Genomic DNA, 21765 nt, shown 5'->3' on the forward strand with positions numbered 1-21765 from the left:
AGGAAAATCAAATGATCTTATCACCAAATGACAAAACATACAATTCAATATTGTTCCATGAAATGAATTCTAGCAAGCTAAGAATAAATGACAATTTTCTTAAATCTACAGCAATCAATGTAGTTAATAAGAAAACATTAGAAGCTTTCTCTTTGAGATTAAGAACAAAATAAGCATGCCTCTGTCACCACTTCTGTATAACAGGCAAGTAATGCTGACCTATATATGACCACCACAGACATGCAAACAGAAATAAAGTTTAAGGATTAGAAAGAAAAACAAAAACTGTTATTATTTGCAGATAACATGATTGTATATATTTTTAAATCTCCAAAATAATCTGTATTATTATTAGGATTACTAACAGTTTACGAAGTTGTAAGATAAAAAAATTAATATATATCAATTTGCATTTCTATACCAGCAACAAGCAATTAGAAAATGAGATTAAAATACAACATTTCCCATCACATTAAAACATATGTAGTATATAGAAAGTACAACATCAAGAGTGAACCCTAGGGCTTCCCTGGTGACGCAGTGGTTGAGAGTCCGCCTGCCGACGCAGGGGACACGGGTTCGTGCCCCGGTCCGGGAAGATCCCATATGCCGCGGAGCAGCTTGGGCCCATGAGCCATGGCCGCTGAGCCTGCGCGTACGGAGCCTGTGCTCCGCAATGGGAGAGGCCACAAAAATGAGAGGCCCGCATATCACACACACAAAAAAGAGTGAACCCTAATGCAAACTCTGGACTTTTTGTAATAATGATGTGTCAGTGTAGGTTCATCACTTGTAACTCCCCACTCTATTGGGGGATGTTGATAATGGGGAAAGCTATGTATGTGTTGGGGCAGGAGGTAGATGGGAAATCCCTGTACCTTCTGCTCAGTTTTGCTGTGAACCTAAAACTGCTCTAAAAATTAAAGTCTATTAATTCTTTAAGTGCAGTATTTAAAAATAAATCTAGTAAGAGAAATACAAAATCTGTATGGAGAAACTTTATTGAGGAATATTAGAAGAGCCTAAATAAGTGGAGACATACCACACACATGCGCTGGTAGACTTAATAAAAGTTGTTAAGTCAATTCAAATCAATCTGTAGATTCAGTGCAACCCAAATCCAAATACCAAGCCCCAAACCCAACCCTTCACTCCCATTCTAGAACTTAACAAGCATATTCTAAAATTTATATGAAATGATAAGGGACAAGAATAACCAAGGCACCCATGAGAAGAAACATCTGGGAGAAGTTGCTGTACTAGACATCAAGACATAAATTCATAGAAATTAAGACAGTTTCAGATTGGAGCAAAGACCAACAAATAGACCAAAAGACCATTAAAGAGAGCCAAGGATAGGTACACAATTGAACACTTACTAGACAATTCAGCAGGGAAATAATGGTAAACAGAATTGTGACAACTTGGTACCTGAAAGCACAATTGGATTCCTACCTTCACCACATACAATTATCAATCCCAAGTAGATGAAAGACAAATACAAAAGAAAAAAATGAACAAAATATTAAGAATAAAATATATCTTCATGGCTTCAAAGTAGGGAAGGATTTGTTAAACAAGTATAAAAGCAATAATCATAGAAGAGAAAGATTGATAATTTAAATTAAAATTAAGAAATTTGTTCCTCAAAAGAGACCTAAAAAGAGTAAAACTATAAGACAGAAACTGGGAGAACATATGTACAACACATACAACCCACAATTATTTGTATCTGAAAGCTCAATAAGGAAAAGACAAGAATGTAATAGGAAAATGGGAAAAGAATATGAACGAGCAACTCACAAAAAGGAAAATCTAAATTGCTAAAAACATGCAAATATGCTCAGTTTCACTGGTAATAGAAAAATGCAAATTAAAACAACATAGTAGCATTTCAAATTTCAAAATAACACATGCAATGTTATAATATTTATCTGAATTTTGAGAATATGTATGCACGTGTGTATTTTATACATTTATTATTATTATACCTATCACAGATTTCAGGGCAGGAAAAATTATCCAGTCATGCAATGGATGTGCTACAATAAACTCACCAATTATTTGTACAGTTATTGCCTGGACACCTCTAGATAAAAGGAACTGAAGGAAATACATTCAATCTTTGAATAACTTAGAAAGTTGCTGTTTTTCTTATTTTCTTGTGATTGATTTGTTTCATTTTTGAATTAACATTTGTCTCCCCATTGTTTTCTCCACTTGAATTTTGTTCTAGAATAAGTCAAATTGTTTTTTCACCTGATACAAGAGACTTTATAACTTTAAATAATCCAGTAATAACAAAAGTAATAACTAGGTAGTAGGCTTCTACTAGATGTGCACAAGCAAAGGAGGAATTCTTATTTTTTACAATATTATGAAAGGTTATATGCATTAAGTGACTTCCCAAGACACTCCTATGAGTTCGGTTCACATAAGTCAAGCAATATTCAAAGTCCCTTACACTGTTTCCTTGGGAAAACATATCCCGTGAACAGCCCTTCCTGTCTGTCTGCTGCAACTACTCTGGCAGCTGCAACTGGCTGTTGCCAAAATGGCAGCAGTCGCTTGTTGGGCATGAACAGGATGAGCTCTGGTGCCCAAAGACCATGACATTTCTTCTAACCAAGGACTTGCCAACTGTGTATATGTATGTAAGAGCAGGTACTCTTAAGTCTTAGACCTGTGCTGTCCAATATGAAGCCACTAGCCACATATGGCTCTTAAGCATTTGAACTGAGGCCAGTAAAAAGTGAAATGTGCTGTATGTATAAAATACACACGGAATTTCAGACTCAACACACAAAAAGAGTGTAAAGTAGCTCATTAATAATTTTTATAATGATTACATCTGAAAAATAACAATATTTTGGATAACTAGGTTAAATAAAATATAAAAATTCATTGTATCTGTTTCTTTTTACTTTTTAATGGAGCTAACGGAAAATTTTAAATCACATATGTAACTCACACTGTATTTCTATTGGACAGCCCTGCCTTCGAGACTAAGGTAGGGTTCAAACCTGGTACTTTGTAAGATAAATATTGCTCACAGAAGTGTTTGTTTGCCCCTTACAATATCATTAAAATTTAAACTTCGTTGCTAACTTTCAAAAGTTACCCATATGCTCATAAAATTGAGATTTTTTTAAAAAAAATTAATTTTACTTTTCTTGAAAATCCAGGAGATGATTTTATTTATTACATGGCAACAATTTTCTGGAGCTGGAGAGCTGCTGACTTCTTTTTAGAAAAGGCTTGCCACTTCACCGCAGTTGCCAACATTCCCTTTTGTTAGTCTTTACTCCCTTCACCATCATCTGTATTTAGTTATATTACCCACCTGGATGCTTTTGAGTTTGCAAGCCCCGTCTTTTTTTTTTTTGCGGTACGCGGGCCTCTCACTGTTGTGGCCTCTCCCGTTGCGGAGCACAGGCTCCGGACGCGCAGGTTCAGCGGTCATGGCTCACGGGCCCTGCCACTCCGCGGCATGTGGGATCTTCCCGGACCGGGGCACGAACCCGTGTTCCCTGCTTTGGCAGGCGGACTCTCAACCACTGCGCCACCAGGAAAGCCCCCGCCCTGTCTTTTAACATCAATATTTTAGTACTTACCAGTGGGGAGAGGACTGTTGCCATGTTTGGAGCGCAGAAGAGGTGGATGTTGGTGTATTATTCCCCTGGCCCATTTTCTGCTTCAAGTGTTGAAAAGTAGAAATCTGTATTTGCATGTGGAGAAATCACCTGTGGGAATAATTGTTTCAATTAAATCAGTTGAATGAATGAAGTAGATGAGGGTTGTTATCCACATGCGAAAACAGAGGATTTTGTTCAAAAGGTGTATGGGGATCCTACATCCTGAGATCGATAGGGAGTAGTGATTCATGTGTATACTAGAAAAGAATTCAGTGTTAAGTGCTCTGTTGGTTCTTCTTGAAGAGGAACCAAATAGTAGTCACCCAAACCTTAGAAACAAAACACAAAGGAAGCTACAAATCAGAACAAACAAGGAAACCCTAGGGAGGTGGTGCCTGAAATCAGAGAAGCTCTCATTCCTGTATGATAATCAGTTTATAATATGGCCACCAGAGGAGACCTAAGACTTCCAGACATATTGGTATTTATAATTACCTTGTAGTCAAGATGGTCTGATAATGGTTCATTACATACTCTGTCCTTCCCAACATTTCAGTTTCTCCCTAATTACCAGCTGGCCTTTCAGAGAGCTGGTTTTCAAAAAAGGCACAATTGTACATTGTATTCTAGCTCAACACTTCCTGACAGAATTATTGAGGAAGCATTATGCCAATCTATTGTTTACCAAAGCCATAAAACCATCTGGTCCTAGGGGTTCATTTTTTGTAGTTGACTTCTAGAAGGCAGCATGGGTTTAACTTCCTCTGTCCTTCCTATTCTAGCTGCCAAGCCACTGTTGACAAAACACAGGTGTTTGAAGTTTCTCATTTTTGCCTGGGCTTTCCACCCTGATCCTTGCTGTATTTATTTTTGTTCTATTTTCTGTACAGTCACCTTATCTTCAGCATTTACACGTTGCACTCCGTTTCCACACATCACATAGGTTTCTTTTGAAAACCTTCTGCCTATTTCCAAACTTAGTCAAACATTTATAAGTATATCTCAGAGACACAAAGCACATTTGTAGGAAGTCACAAAAATGACCTTGGTAATAAAACCCGAGGGCAGAGACATAACATTCAGGTGATAGCATCTACATGTCACAGAACATGAACAATCATCTGAGGAATTTCAGGTTTTCAAAATCAGTCTCTGATCCTACTCATAAATCCATGTATTTTGAATAACAGATAGGAAATCTAACACCGTTGCCATTAAGCAGGCTTAGTAAGTGTATTTAACTCTCAAGTTCGCTATATAAAATTATAGTCTTTCATTCCCATTTTCTATGAGACTTTAGGGTATTTCTTTTAGAATGTCACTGTTGTTTAACACACCACTGTTCCTTCAAATCATGGCAATTCTTGCACCTGCCTAAGGAATGGAACTGTATTTCTGCCCACAGAGTTCCTCCAACGCAAAACTACGGAGACTGAAGATCATCGCATACAAACTGAATGATACCTCTTCTTAAGCCCTTAAATACCCTAATTGAGGGCAGCTGTCATGTGGTGCAGCTGGGACTGTCCCCTAACCTTCTTGCTGTGTTAACATGAGCAGGAAGCAAAAAAAGAAGTTGTCTTTGTTCCAGTGATTTAGACAAGTAAGGAGACACACGCTATGATATTTATTTTCTATGACAATTAAAATGTTTCCGACACTTAAGAGCTTTTAAGACCATTGTAAAGAATGTTAGATCCACTACCTTGTCCAAGCACTAGTAGAACAGGTTGAACCTTCTATGTGCTCAAATAGCTGCAAATTGAAGTCAACCAGAGAAGAAATTCTGATGGTTTCGGAGATAACAAGAGACAGATAATGTTTAACATAGAAAGATAAATAACTGTTGTTTGATTATCACTTCTTGGTATCACCCTGCTAGAACATTTTGGCTTGGTTAGTTGAAATTTCTAATGCCTAATATTTCCATAATTTCTATGCCCTGTGCTCCCTACTAAGATTATTGTGAGAATTGCTTGTGAAAGAAGCAGGTATGATAGTAATACAAAGAAGACGTGAACTTTTGGTTAACGTCAGAATCCTGGGAGTCGCCGTAAGCTAAAAAAAGAACTAGTGGGAGGAGGATGTGCCTGTTGCTCAAAGACCTATAGTTCTGCTCTGGCAGCCACATCCTGCCTGTGGCGAGGTCAACCCAAGTACCACATCTTACTGTTTTCTTGACGGATAAAACCCCACCTGCTATTGAAGAAGGGGTCTCTCTTTGCAATAAACCAATGTCATCATGAAAGATGAATAAACATTTAGGGTTACAGGAAACTTGGGGCCTTGAACATTACATATACATGTGAAAATGTTTGTGGCCAAGATCTTTTATTGATAGGAAAAAATAATACGTCATCATAGAAGAGAATCTGGAAAAGTACATAACGATGCAAAGAAAAAGTAATAGAAGAGAATTTGGAAAAGTACATAGAGATGAAAAGAAAAAGTAATTCAAAGTCACCTCCTCTGATATACTGAGAAAAGCATTTTGTTCTGCTGGTATGCATATTTATGTGAATATACGCATACATGAATGATTTTGATTTTACAAATATGATATACACTTATATGTATTTACAAAATGGAAGTCATATTATACATCATTCCCATGATCATATTAAATGTGAACAAATTTTATTCTCCTTTAGTTAACATTAGGTTTTATGAATTTTTCCATGTTGTGTTCTTCGAAAACATTTTGAATGTCCATTAATATTCCATTGCATTAGTGATTCTCAAGCTTTTGTGTGCGTCAAAATTATCTTGCAGGCTTTGTGAATGCTTGGTGCACAGTTAAGAGTTTCTGAGTAATAGGTGTCGAATGGAGCCAAGAATGTACGTTTCTAACAATTTGCCTGGTGATGCTGATCCTGCTGGTTTGGGGATTATTACACAGTCATTCTTTACAATTGGATGTTTGGATTGTTCATCATGAGTAGCATTAGAATAATAATATGCATACATGACAATTTCCACAGGATAGGTTTCTATAATGAAAATAACTGGAAAAGTTAGGGACTTTTTGGACACCTTCAATATGTACAGCCAAACTTATCCAGAAAAACTTCACCAATTTATACTGTGTGTGAATGTTCTTATTCTACAAAATCCTTGTTACTCAGTATATTCAGTCAAAATAACATCTTATTTCAGTTTACGTTTCTTTGCTTACCAGTGAAGTGAAATATTTCATCTCATTTTCAGTATCTATTTGAAAGAACTATGAGCAAAAGCCTCTGGCTGTTTTCTTCAAGCTGTTGGGATCTTAAGATATTTCTTACGTATTTCTAGTGATCCTTTATACTTTCAGGCTGTGAATCCCTAGTTTGTCCTATTTGAAACACATGTTTTCCCACTTTATTGTTTGCTTCTTTGTTAATTGGCTATTTTTTACAGTGGTTTGTTCTTTCCATTTTTACGTACCTAAGTCACTTTTTGTGGTTTATTTTGTTACTTAGAAAACAGGAGTCCTAAAATAAACATTTTCCCCAATTTTTCTGTTTCTTGTGGTTTTATGCTTAACATTTGCTTCCCTAACCATTCTGGAATTTCTTACCTTTCTCTTCCTTCCCTCCTTCCTTCCTTTCTTCTCTCCTTCCTTCCTTCTTCTCTACCTCTCCCTCTTTCTCTCCCTCCCTGTCTCCCTTCCTCCTTTTCTTATTCCTTCTTCCTTCCCCCTCCTTTCCTCCCTCCCTCCCTCCCCTTTCCTTCCTTCCTTCTTTCTTTTTTTCTCTTTCTCTCTCTTCCTTCTCTTCCCTTCCCCTCCCTTCCTTCCTTTCTTTCTGCTTCCCACAATGCGAAGTGAAGCCCAAGTAGTTAATTAATTGCCCAGCACCATTTATTAAATAACCTTTCCTTTTCCTATTACAATGTGATGTACAATCACATTTAAAAGTTAATTTGCAAGCTGGGAAATTAGTTCTTGGTTGGTATTTGTAGGAAATGTGACCTGATATAAGATATTCTTCTTAGTAAGCACAACAGGAAACACATGTATGACATCTAATGAGAAAAACAGAAATCAAGCCATGTGTCCTTACCATGGCTTGGTAGCTCTGATTTCAATATGTGTCTTGGCTTCAGCTTAGATTCCCAATCAGCCGTTTAGAGGGTTTCCTTGTTTTGCTCATTGCCTTAAAGGTAATGTTTTCAAAGGGACAAAGAAATATTCCATTACCTTCAGGAAATATTGAGAGTTAAGTGTGTTTTCCAGAGTTTGAGGTAAATGGGAACTCTTATTTAAAAATCCTACTGCATCATTGCACAAAACATATTTTTATTGTCTGGCCTTACTTTTTCATTCCTTGTCATTTGGTCTGCCAAACAGACTTTTCTCCATCTATTACTTTTCCCACTCACCCCACACTTCCTCCAGAATATATGAGAAATGCATTATGAGGTGTAACAGAGGTTAAAATAACCTCTTGACGTTTGCTTTGACAGAGTTGTTTTGTTTACAAATGTAAAAGTCCCTCTTATGAGTAGCTGTCAACAATTCTTTAATATTACTGTAGCTCCCTCCATCAAAAGTGTCTGGATGCAGTGCTAGCAAAAAAAAAAAAAAAAAAAAAATCGCTACAAAATCCAATCTCTGAAGCAGTGACAATTATTCAGCACTTTTCCAGTTAGCTTGTAAAACAAATGTAATTATCTTTAGGACACTGAGTCTCAGTTGTTACAAGAATAAAACTGAGGGTAACTTCGGAACTTCAAACTGTTTACCAAAATAATGACCAATTTCCATGTCCTGATGAATGAATGGCAAAGCAATAAATTATTTTTCTAACTCGATTTTTCTAGGAACTCACATCTTATGAATTTTGAAATGGAACATTGTCATTAACAAAGACAAATAATGCACGTATAATTCAAAGTCAATTATATTTTTAAAATTCATTTAGCAGTTGTATCTATGAGTGTTTATTAATTTTTATTTTTAAATTTTAAATAATTCTGGCACTATAGAGATTTGTGAAGGCTCAGTTTCGGTTTTGTGGAAATTATATCCAGACACTTCATGCCATTCCTGTTGTCCAGTTTTTTTGCTTTTCCCACTTTCATGTTGATAATAACAACATCATGCCTGACATATTTTATTCCCCACTCACCTAGCCAGTGTTACTGATATGAATCAAAGATGGTAAATATCCTAATCATGGGTTGCAACTTCCCAGTTCTGGTCTGATGATAGATATCACTAGGCAATTGCAACATCTTTCTCTTTATATTTGCTATATGTCTCTTTCACAACTCTTCTAAAGGCTGGGAGGTAACTAAGCAGTTCGAAGGTCATCCCTGACACTAGCTGTGGAAAGTGACCTTGTGCATCGGTTCCCTTCAACTCCAAGTGGACAGAAGGAAGTAGCAATGTCCACAAGAGTGGAAAGCAAAGTAAGCAAAGTAAGAATTGAGGATCCTAAGAGCCTTTCTGCCACAGGTTACCTGCTGATGGTCACTGAAATAATAGGAATTGCAGCAACCCTAGTTTCTGGTGTTACAGCAAGGACTGTGTGTACAGTTCTCCTGGACTAAATGACTCCCAAGTATGGAGTTCTCCCTTAAAAATGGCTACATTGTCATGGATAATTAAACCCTAAAATGAAGCCTTTCTCTATTTAAAGGTGCAGCTTTATCCACTTCTTTCTATGAATATATCTAAGAAAGGACAGCCACTGTATCTATTAGGTATATTTTTATCAGACCCACCTTCCAAACTGGTTTCTCCAAATATAGTGTATACAACTGATATTAACACTAAAAAATAAAGTATGAAAAATAAGCCCACACAATTCAGAACTATAAAATGCATTTGCTTTCTCCCGAAAGTTTTGAAATAATAAGGAATATTTGATCAATTGCTGAAATGCATAGAGCCACATTTTTTTCTGCCACAAGAAATAAGGTTGCAACAGAAAGAACACGGGTACGTGGCAGCTGCTGTTACAGAGTTCCAGATATTCCTGGCACAGGCATTCCCACAGGACTGGGACAGTGGAGGAATCCAGTATCTTGGAGATTTGCAAGAGTATTTTGGCTTATCTCCTTTATTTGGCTCTCTGTACTTTGGTCATCATTAGTATTTTTCCAAGAGCTACATTTAGGTTTCTGACATAGCTAAGGGGGTTACATAGAGCTGAATAAAATATTTAGTGCGTTCTCAGACAATTTTTAATCAAAATGTAACTGATATTCTCTACTTTCCTTTTTTTCCCTCCTCACCCACCTACCAACTGTCACAATCTAGATCACAGTTGGCCGATATTTGGCAGGAAGATTCTACTCCCTCCATCTGGCCTCATCACTGACGGATCACAGAATACCTCCCCATCAGCCTCAGAAGCCTTTCAGTACAGGACTCTCAGCAGCCTTTTCCAATCTACTATAAGAGATGACACCAACTTAACTCCCTGAACCAGTCTGAGGTCATGGGGTATAGAAGACATGTTCCAGACTTGGATGTATAACAGAATCACTTTGTCAGAAAAGCAGAACACCTGAATCTAACCTAAACTTATCAAACTAGGATCTTCAGGAGTGAGGGTCCCAGAATTTATATTTTAAACAATTTCACCGGGATGATTATCGTGCAGCCAGCCCTGCACCTGTTCATAGATTGGCATCTGGGAGACATGGATAGAGAAGAAAAAAAATTAGTCAATTTATTTAAGATCCATTGAACCCCCATTTGCTAATTTATCAGAACAGTATCGCCATACTTCTTCAGTGGGTTCTTGGAAAGACAAAATGAAATCATGTGCTTGGATGCACTAAGTGCTCAACTCAGGACTGGTGCTCTACACATGGTTCCCTTTGTTAGACTGCTCGTTAGCAATCTGACTTCAAGGGAGATCATCACAATGTGATTAACTCATTAAGGCTTGCATCTATTGTCAAGGAAGCAAAAAAGCACATATCCCCTTCTCTCAAAGACCTCTTATCTGAACGGCTCCTGATACTTCTGAAATTACCACTTTTCTTGTACGTATGTGATATGGTATGTTTTTTTTTCAATAGTGTACACATGTACATATTAAAGTCTTAAAGTCATCTTACCTTCTGTCACCTTGACACAGAAATGAAGAAGTGATACATATGTCCAAGAATGGTTGATGAAGACCATGAAATCTGGATTGCTTCTATGACAAGCTGATAAGTGAAAATTATTCACAGCTCTGAGATAATATTTTAGTAGTTTCCTTCCAGCCAACATCTTCACCACAAGGCACAACTCACCTGGAAAGAAATAAAGGCATGATTGAATGGGAGATGCACATGTGTGTTCACTGAGAAGTATTTGTGGTATCCCTAAAATCATGACCAATTTAATATTTTGCAGTCATCACTTGCCTATGGAGCTAACTTTTTTTCTCAAAGATCTTGAAGACTTTGAAGAAGCTGTATACACTGAAACGGAAAAGAGATGGTGTCAGGGAAATATGATGAAGAAAGATGTGCATAGGGGGCTTCCCTGGTGGCGCGGTGGTTGAGAATCTGCCTGCTAATGCAGGGGACACGGGTTCGAGCCCTGGTCTGGGAGGATCCCACATGCCACGGAGCAACTAGTCCCGTGAGCCACAACTACTGAGCCTGCGCATCTGGAGCCTGTGCTCCGCAACGAGAGGCCGCGACAGTGAGAGGCCCGCGCACCGCCATGAAGAGTGGCCCCTGCTTGCCACTAGAGAAAGCCCTCGCACAGAAACGAAGACCCAACACAGCAAAAATAAATAAATTAATAAATTAAAAATAGTAATTAGTTAAAATTAAAAAAGAAGATGTGCATGAGACAGTAAAATTGGCCATGTCAGGGTTATGTGCTCTGTGTTCATCCCCGTAGTCTGGGGACTGGAGGCTATATAGGTGGATGAAGAGAGGATGTGATTGTAAGCATTATCAAGATGACATGAACTGATGGAGGGTGGTTTCTCCAAGAAACGGCAGCTGGGCAGCCCAAAACAATACATGATAGATACTCTTAAAATGTCACACTTCACTGTTAGGTACAGAATTTTTCTGATCACATGATATCAACATTTGCCTGGCTAAAATGAGTATTAATCACAATGAGATATAAGCTTAGGCTTCTATCGTTTATTCCTTATGTCACATGCTTCATGAAGCATGCTCAATCTAGAAGTCCAGTAAAAACCAGTAAGGAAAGAATCTCTCAAAATTATCTAAATGGAAGCTGGCCAGCAAAATTAGTGGGTGATAATTCAATCATAATTCTTCTGCTTATCCTAAAACAATGAAATTCAGTTCAATAAAAAATCTTACAAGTGCTCCTTAAATTATATGCCCCATGCTCAGTATCATTCATGACTAAGGAAATGCGAATCAAAACCACAGTCATACCACCTCACACCTCCTAGGATGGCTAAAACTTAAAAACATAGACAACAAAAAGTGTTGGTAACTTCTGGTTTCCGGTCCAGCAAGTAAGGAGCTTAAAAGTCACCTCTCTGTCCTAATGACAAGTTAAAAAATGAATAAACTGAAAAATCAAAAATTCTTCTTAGATTCATCAGAAAAGTGAGGTTACAGGGCAAAACCACTGGCCCCCAAATTGAAGAGACAGAATCACCATTTAATAGATATAAGAATCGCCATTTAATAGTTTGGAAACCCAACAGGGGAAACCTCCATGGGAACCTGTGTCAGATAAGAAATCCTGAACTGTAATTGATGAATTGCTAGAGGCTCAGTGTGGACAAGTCTAAGATTTAAAAAATGGAGAGGTCCCATAGTGAACCAAGAGTGAACACTAATGTAAACTATAGACTTGGGATGATAATGATATGTCAATGTAGATGCATCAACTGTAACAGATGTACGACTCTGGTGGGTAATATTGATAATAAGGGAAGCCATGCATGTGTGGCGACAGGAGGCATACAACTTCCTCTCAACTTTGCTGCGAATCTAAAACTGCTCTAAAAAAATCGTTTCAAAACAAAATTGTTTTCATCTCCAGGAGGACACAGTCATAGTAGGCTGTGGAACACTTTTGGGTGTTCTATCTCCACAAAACCTACCAGGTCCTCACAGTGAAACTTCCCTCTTGATTCCTCGAGGGGGAGGGGGAAAGTATCATTTTGACAGATGCCATAGCATTCTGTTCTTCTTAACAAGGTCTGCCCTCAGATAAAATTATTTTGCCACAGCCTAATCTGCTGGTTTATATCAGATCCTAATCTACCTGCGGGAAGGGAAGTACCCAAATCCAGCTGGCTCTTCGTGGGGGGAAGGAAATCTCAACTACAGTTCCCTCGATCTTTCCACAAAGGGACCTAAATACCCGGCTCTAGGTCTCTCTAGCCATTCAGTCACCATATGTGGGTAGGTGGGGGCAGAAACTGAGAAGCAGTTGTGAAGGTCACAGTCTAGGGGCACAGGTTCACCAAAAGGCTGAGATCTAATCACAGGACAACAGAAACTTCTTCTCCAATACCTTACTACCACATTACTAAATATCACCATTCCTTTTACCGAGTATGTCATGTCCAGCTATCAGGAAACCTTTACAAGGCATAATAAAAAACACAGTTTGCAAAGACAAAACAAACATCAGAATCAGAGGCATATATGGCAAGAATGTTGGAATTATCAAACCAGGAATTTAAAATCATTCTGATTAGTATGTTAACAACTCTAACAGAAAAAGTAGATAACAAGCAAGGACAAAGGGATAATATAATCAAGAGAGAAATTTTAAGAAAGAATCAAAAATAAATGCTAAAGATTAAAAAAAAAACAACACTGTAGCAGTAATGAAGAGTGCCTTTGAAGGACTCACTGGTAGATTGGACATGGCTGAAGAAAGAATCTCTAAGCTTGAGAATATGTGAATAGAAACTTCCAAGACTGAAAAGCAAAGAGAAAAAACAACTTTAAAAATGGAACAGAATATCAAAGGACTGGGGGACAACCACAAAAAAATGTAAAATATGTGTAATGGGAATACCAGAAAGGGAGGGAAGGAAGGGAGGGAGAGAAGAAGGAAGAAAGAAAGGAAGAAAAGCAATATTTGAAGCAATAATGACTAAGATTTCTTCCAAATTGATTCAAACACCAAACCACAGATTCAGGAATCTCAAAAAACACCAAAAAAGACAACTGCCAAAAGACAAAACAAAACAAAATAAAACTCTATCTGAGTATATCATATTCAAATTTTGGAAAATCAAAGATAAAAAAGTAATCTTGAAAGAACTAGAGGAGAAAAAAAACCCTTAATATAGAAGAGCAAAGATAAGAATTATATCTGACTTCTCAGAAACCATGCAAGTAAAAAGAAAATGTATTAAATATTTAAAGTAATGAGAAAAAAAAAAAACACTAACCTAGAATTCTATACCTTGTGAAATTATCCTGCAAAAGTGAAGGAGAAATTAAGACTTTCTCCACAAACAGAACTGTGAGAATTTGATGCCAGTACACCTGTCTTGCAACAAATTTTAAAAAGATGTTCTTCAGAGAGAAGGACAATAATATAGGCCAGAAACTCAGATCTACACAAAGAAAGAATCATAGATCTGCATTCATCAGAGAATCAATAAGTAAGGGTAAATTTTTAATTTTTCTTATTCTTAATTATTCACAAAAAATTTGCTTAAAATAATTGCAAAACATATATACAATGGAATCTTACTCAGCCATAAAAAGAAACGAAATTGAGTTATTTGTAGTGAGGTGGATGGACCCAGAGTCTGTCATACAGAGTGCAGTAAGTCAGAAAGAGAAAAACAAACACCGTATGCTAACACATATATATGGAATCTAAAAAAAAAAGGTTCTGAAGAACCTAGGGGCAGGACAGGAATAAAGACGCAGACGTAGAGAATGGACTTGAGGACATGGGGAGGGGGAAGGGCAAGCTGGTATGAAGTGAGAAAGTGGCAAGGACATATATACACTACCAAATGTAAAATAGCTAGTGGGAAGCAGCCGCATAGTACAGGGAGATCAGCTTGGTGCTTTGTGACCACCTAGAGGGGTGGGATAGGGAGGGTGGGAGGGAGACACAAGAGGGAAGGGATATGGAGATATATGTATACGTATAGCTTATTCACTTTTTTATACAGCAGAAACTAACACACCATTGTAAAGCAATTATACTCCAATAAAGATGTTTAAAAAAAAGTTAAAAATAAATAAATAAATAATTGCAACAATGTATTTGCTTATGTGTGTGTGTATATATATGATAAAGTGAAATGAATGACAGCAGTTATACAAGGGCTAGAAGGGAGGACTTAGGAATATGTTATTATAAGGTACTTGCACTACCTGTGAAGATGTACAGTGTTATTTGAAAGCAGACTTGAATTAGTTGCAGAGGTCTTCTGCAAACCCTAGAGCAACCAATAAAATGTTAAAAAAAAAGCATAATTGATACACTAAAAAAGGAGAGAAAATTGAATTATAAAATCTTCAGTTAAAACCAAAAAATACACAAAAATTATGGAAGACAAAAATAGGAACAAAAGAACAAGGGCAACAAATAGAAAACTGTAACAAATATAGGAGATATTAATCCAGATATATCAATAATCACTTTAGGACTTCCCTGGTGGTGCAGTGGTTAAGAATCTGCCTGCCAATGCCAGGGACATGGATTCGAGCCCCGGTCTGGGAAGATCCCACATGCTGTGGAACAACTAAGCCTGTGCACCACAACTACTAAGCCTGCGCTCTAGAGCCCTCAAGCCACAACTACTGAGCCTGCGTGCCACAACTACTGAGCCCACAGGTTGTAGAGCCCATGCTCTGCAACGAGAAGCCACCACAATGAGAAGTCTGCACACCACAACAAAGAGTAGCCCCCGCTTGCCACAACTAGAGAAAGCCCACGTGCAGCAAATCCCAAAATATGTGGAGATTAAGCAACACGTCTAAAGACCCAATTCAACCAAAAATAAATAAATTTATTTATTTTTTAAAAATCACTTTAAAGGTAAATGTTCTAAATAAACCAACTAAAAGACAGAGATCCTTGCTTGGATGGATCAAAAAACAAGACCCAAATATAGGTTGTCTACAAGAATCCACTTTAAATATAAAGACACCTATGCCCACAAATTTCATAAACTAGAAGAAATGGACCAATCCTTGAAAGACACAATCTGCCAAAACTCACACAATAAGAAATAGACAATTTGAACAGGCCTAAATGAATTAAAGAAATTAAATCAATAATTACTTACCTTCTAAAACATAAAGCATCAGACCCAGATAGATTCGCTGGTGAATTCTACCAAACATTAAAAGGAAGAAATTATTCCAATTCTATACCAATACCTTCTCTAGTATTAGAAGTATTAGAAAATGCTTCCTAATTCATTCTTCCAACAAGAAATCAACTTTAAATGTAAAGACATGTATAGATTAAAAGTAAAGAGATGGATAAAGATAATGCCCTGCTATTACTAATCAAAAGAAAGTGAAAGTAGCTATACTAATTTCAGACAAAGCAGACTTCAGAGCAAGGAAACTGTTCAGGAATAGAGAGGGGTATTATATAATTATAAAGGGGTCAATACTCCAAGAAGACAGCAATACTTGGTGTGTATACACCTAAAAACAGTATCTTTTTGCTTCAAGATACTTGAAGCAAAAACTGATAAAACTGCAAGGAGAAATAACTGAATCCACTATTATAGTTGGAGATGTCAACTCTATTAGAAATGGATAGAGCCAGCAAGCAGAAAATCACTAGTACATGGCTGAACTCAACAGCACTATCAATTAACTAGATATAATTGACATCTAGAGACTACTTCATCCAACAACAGCAAAATACACATTCATCTCAAGCTCACATGGAAACTTCACCAAGACAGAATAGATTCCAGGTCATAAAACACACCTTAGCAAATTTAAATGAATAGAAATCATAAAATGTCTGCTCTCAGACTACAAGGGAATTAAGCTAGAAATCAGTAACAGAAAGCTTGAAAATCCCAAAATATGTGGAGATTAAGCAACACATGTCTAAATAACACATGGGTTAAATAATACATTTCAAAAGGTTTTGAACTAAAAATATTTTGAACTAAGTGAAAATGAGAACAAGACTTATCAAAATTTGTGGGATACAGTTTAAAGCAGTGCTTAGAGGAAAATTTATAGCATTGCATGTATATATTGGAAAAAAAGGAGAACCCAAAAATCAGTAACCTATACTTCTACTTTAGGACAGTAGAAAAAGAAGAGCAAATTAAATCCAAAGTAAGCAGAAGAAAAGATGTAATAAAAATGAAAGCAGAAATCAATGAACTCAAAAACAGGAAATCAGTAGAGATCATCAACAAAACAAAAACTGCATTTTTTGAAAAGATCAATAAAATTGATAAGACTCTAGCCAAGCTAATTAAGAAAAAGAGAAGGAAGACACAAATTACTAGTGTCAGAAATGTAGCTGGACAACTTAGATCTTCAGCTGAGGAATCTTCTGGCATCTTTAATATCAGATATAAAAGTGGGGAAATCACTACGAGCTTAGTGGACATTAAAGGGATAATAAAAGACTACTATGAACCACTCTATGACCCCAAATTTGATAACCTAGCAGAAATGGATCAATCGTTGAAAGATACAGTTTGCCAAAACTCATACAAGAAGAAACAATCTGAGTGTCCTATATCTATTAAAGAAATGGAATCAACAATTAATAACCTTCCAAAACAAAAAGTTCCAGGCCCAGATCAGTTCAATGGTGAATTCTACCAAATATTTAAAGATGAAATTACGTCAACTTTTTACAATCTCTTTCAGAGGCTATAAGCAGAGAAAATACTTCCTAATTCATGCCATGAGGCAAGGATTGCCTCAATCCCCCCAAAAAGACAAAGATATTACAAGACAAAGAATGCAATCAATATCTCACATGAACACATATGCAAAAATTCTCATCAAAATATCAGCAAATTGAACCTAACAATATATATAAAAAACTATACACCATAACCGAGTGGGATTTATTCCAGGTATGCAAGCTGGTTCAACATTCAATAATCAATTAATGTAATCCATCCGTCGTCTATAGGCTAATGAAGGAAAACTGTATGATCATGTCAACAGATGAAGAAAAGCATTTGACAAAATCTAACATCCATTCGTGATCAAAACTCTCAGCAAACTACAACTAGAGGGGAACTTCCTCAACTTCATAAACAGCATCTATAAATACCTACATTTAATACCAAAGAAGATAAATTACCATGAGTGTGGGCAGTCAACAATGTTTGTTTTTATAACTCATTTTGGAAAAGTATTTGAAGTTGGGGGTTTCGGAATGGAAAAGTGAGTAGAAGTTGTCACAAAGGAACTAGTAAACAACTAAATGACATATCTTATAGCCTAAAAGTATAACATCGAATTGGGGATCAGTGGAGAGGAGCATTACTGAAACACTTGAAGTACTCTGAATGCCTTCTCACTCCTACTAGAGGAAGGAATTTTTAAAAAAAAATTTTTCTTAGGAAGTAGGCTTTATTTGCAATAATATCATAATTGTTATAATTAAACAATAACCTGAGTTTATGGTTCAGAAGCAGAAGCCAGCAAAAATTTAATCTTTTTTTTTAACATCTTTATTGGAGTATAATTGCTTTACAATGGTGTGTTAGTTTCTGCTTTATAACAAAGTGAATCAGTTTTTTTTTAAAAATAGAAAAGGGGTAAAAAAAGGCCTCAAACCACCATAGTGAGTACCATGAAGGCACACTTATCTGATAAGATTAGGAGCAGCAGTAGCTGCTCAGGTAATTAAAAAAAAAAAAAAAAAAAAAGAGGTTAAAACAAATAGTCATATAAAATATATATATGTACTATTAAGAACTGTGAAGGCTCTCAGATTTTCCAATCTCCTTACACGCTAACACGTTTGCCTGCCATAGTTTCATCTATCACAAAACACCTAAAAGTTATGGGCAAAATATAGTGAAAAACTTGTAAGTGCATTCCTGAGGCTGCTGGAAAGTGAGGGACATCTTAGAAGACAAATGAAGGGAAAAAATGAATCCATCCTTGAGGCTAGTGACAGTCTAAAGACATTTTACAACCCCTAGTGGCATCTGTCTTATACAGTTGGTAGGTGAGAAGTATTATGCAAATATGAGACTCAGGAACCAATCAAAAGCCCCATTTTCTGAACTGGAGTATGACATAAGCAGGTTATCGTGGTGATGAGTAACAGACGTCGCTGTTGAGTAGAGTCTGGGGAACTAGGACTGAGCCTCAGCCTGTGAGTAGGTATTAGGGTTGAAGACTTGGGACCAACCTGAACCTGGTGATTTAATAACCACACATTAATTCTCCTATTTTCAGTGATTTCTTAAAGGCATGGGTCATTTGATCCTGCTTTAAGTATATAAAATTGCATGTGTTCTTGCTATTCTAGAATGGTTATTACTCTAATTAGCACCTTATTTATTTGAAAATTGAAAGTCATCTATATCAGGTCTGAACAAAAGAGTTTATAATTCAAAGATCAGTTCTAGGGACAAGCTGTACTCCTTTTTTCCCCTATAGTCTGAGAAGTTCAAACCATATTTGTTAATTACCAAAGGAAGAGATGGTAAAGGGCTTCACTTTGTACCTTCTCTCAGAATGGGAGGAAGTTTGTATATTTATCTCCAAAAGTAAACTGAATTTTTTTTTTTAAAGTGAGTTGCAAAAAGGTCAACACTCTAGGAAGGGTTTTATGTGTGTGTGTCTTTAGTTTTTCTTTGGTTTGTTTTTTTTGTTTTTGCTTTTGTTTTTTTGGTTTGTTTTGTTTTTGTCATCAGACTACATTATTAGGCACTTGGAGAATCTCCTGAATACTTTCATTCTCATCAGCCTCCCCTCGGAAAGAAAAACAGACCACGGTTTCTTGGGTTTGAGCCTTGTGGGCTCTCTTCTGCTTACACTGTACCATGACTGGCAGGAGGCAGAATCCAGCCTGCTTCACACAGCCAGGTTGCTATGAGTGTCTCAAAATTTCTCTGCCAAATTTGTGGGAACTTTGCACATCAGCTGGGTAACTGTGGATCTACCAGAGCAGAGTCTTTCATCACTGCCTTCATATAACTTTTGAAGTACAAAATAATTAATTCGTTTAGGAAGATCCATTGCATTTACTGTTGTTGGCTACGTTAGACACTGATAATAAGATGCCTTGGGGACATTAATTAAATATTGTTAATTTATTGGCACAGACTATTTCACTGTGATGTGAGGAAAATCAATGAAAATGTTTAGGCCTCAGTAAGAAGAGTACTTTACATTGTGGCTAAAAGGCTGTAATAATTTGTGGCTAGGCAGGTTACAATGTACTAAAAAGGAATATTTATATAATGCAGGATATAACTTTTGAGAGGGCCATTTATTTGTTTTATTGATATATGAACCACACAAGTTAAATATTACTGGCTGTTTGAACCACTGGGTACGACAACAGTTCTGCTTGGGTAAGAGATTTATGTACATTGTTCTCTCACACTGCTTTCATTGAAGACTGTGAGGAAATTCTTCCTAATAATGCAACAAACAGGTACATTTCTTAAAGACATTAAGTAGTAAATATCATTTTTAAAGACCTATTTGGGGGAGAACTTAGTAAAGCCTGAAAAATTCCAACTAATTTGTTTTTTCAAGGATTTATTTCATTTTATTGAGATTTTGAATGTGCAGTGTGTTGAAAACACCTGAAATTTTATGCAAATCAAAATTACTGCCAAGAATCATCAATAATATATTTTGTGTGTGTGTAACACAGAGACAGAGAGAAGGGAGAGAGAGACTAGAGCCACATGTATATGCATTGAGGTATTTTAAATTACCTTGTCATTTTCAGACTATAAGTGTTTTCTGAACAGAACAAATAAGCTAAGATCAATAAACAAAAACAAAAAAATCCTGTTTTATTTTGTGGTAATAAATCTGTGTTCTCAGAAATAAAATCAATCAAATACTAAACAAATAATCATGGAAAAACTCTCTTTCTCTGTCTCTTACCCCAAAACCCTAGTCTCTTATTCTCAGTGATGATTGCAGAAATGATTTTACCAATTCTTTCCTGCAGTAGACCTATATATTGATGATTTTTCTTGAAAGAATGAAAAGAAGAAAAAAGAAAACCCAGGGATATGCTCCCCAAAGAAACTCTCCATTTTCTTCAGTACCTGACCATGTCAAAAGATGAATTGGACAGGAACTCTGACCTCTGAGTGACCTCAGAAAAGTAAAAGAAAGTGAACTAATGTTAACTTGCTATTTCTCTTATACATCATTAAAACATTACTCCCTTTATATTTTTGAAGGTAACTCTAATAACGATAGCTTTTCATTCATTATATATCTTTTGGGACTAGTCATAAGATAAAGAGATTTTCCATTTCCTTTTATAAAAATATTTGACATAGGGATTTCTTATTTTGCTTAATGCTCCCCTTTTCTCAGAGAGCCCTTTCTCAACCACCTTAATTTTTTCCCCACCACCTAAGTTTTTTTTATCCTGAATGTGGCTGATGTAATAACAACGATGAAAATTTTAAAGTGAAGACAAGGATACACAGAATGAAGAAGAAAGAGTTTATTGAGTTTTATTATGTACCAGGCACTCTTGAGTACCTTGAACATCTTCACTTATTTAAGCTTCACAAAACTTTTGTAAGATAGATTTTATTTTTAATCATATTTCAGATGTAAGAACATTCAGTTCATACATCATTAGAGGACATTCAGTTACTTGCCCAAGGTCACACACCAGTTCCCAAACTGTAGGCTTTCTAAGCTAGGTTCCACCGACATGACCTGCCCCTGCTTCCTGTCCTTTATAAGTAGTTTTCCCCACTGTGTCTATTTAATAAGGCTTCTGGAAAGTTCAAATGTATATCTCTTTCTTCCAAAAATTACTATAGAGAATTGAGATATAGCACATCATGCAGTGTCAAACTATACAACGTAACCTGGCATAAATTTAAAACTTTACGCTCTCTTTTCCTTATTCACTGACCTTTCATGCCAGATCACCTTTCTTAAAATCCTGGATTCAGGATAAGGCCTTGCTTTGTGTCAGCTATCAAGATTCCTAACAAAGTCAAGTCTAGTCAATCTCCCTCAGCGTTGGGCCAGACTCATCAAG

At 36.5% G+C, this 21765-nt stretch overlaps 1 long non-coding RNA gene across 1 annotated transcript in view; it reads right to left on the bottom strand.

Moving 5' to 3' along the window:
- Positions 1-3620: 3620 nt before the first annotated feature.
- Positions 3621-21765, bottom strand: part of LOC307185905 — a 28073-nt gene continuing 9928 nt past the window's right edge. The window contains exons 2-3 of the long non-coding RNA XR_013828204.1: positions 10692-10871; positions 3621-3743 (exon numbers count right to left, since the gene is read on the bottom strand). This is a non-coding gene — a long non-coding RNA (uncharacterized lncRNA). The remainder of the gene's footprint in view (positions 3744-10691; positions 10872-21765) is intronic.

The sequence above is a fragment of the Stenella coeruleoalba genome (assembly GCF_951394435.1).
Source record: "Stenella coeruleoalba genome assembly, chromosome: 4".
Lineage (NCBI taxonomy): Eukaryota > Metazoa > Chordata > Mammalia > Artiodactyla > Delphinidae > Stenella > Stenella coeruleoalba.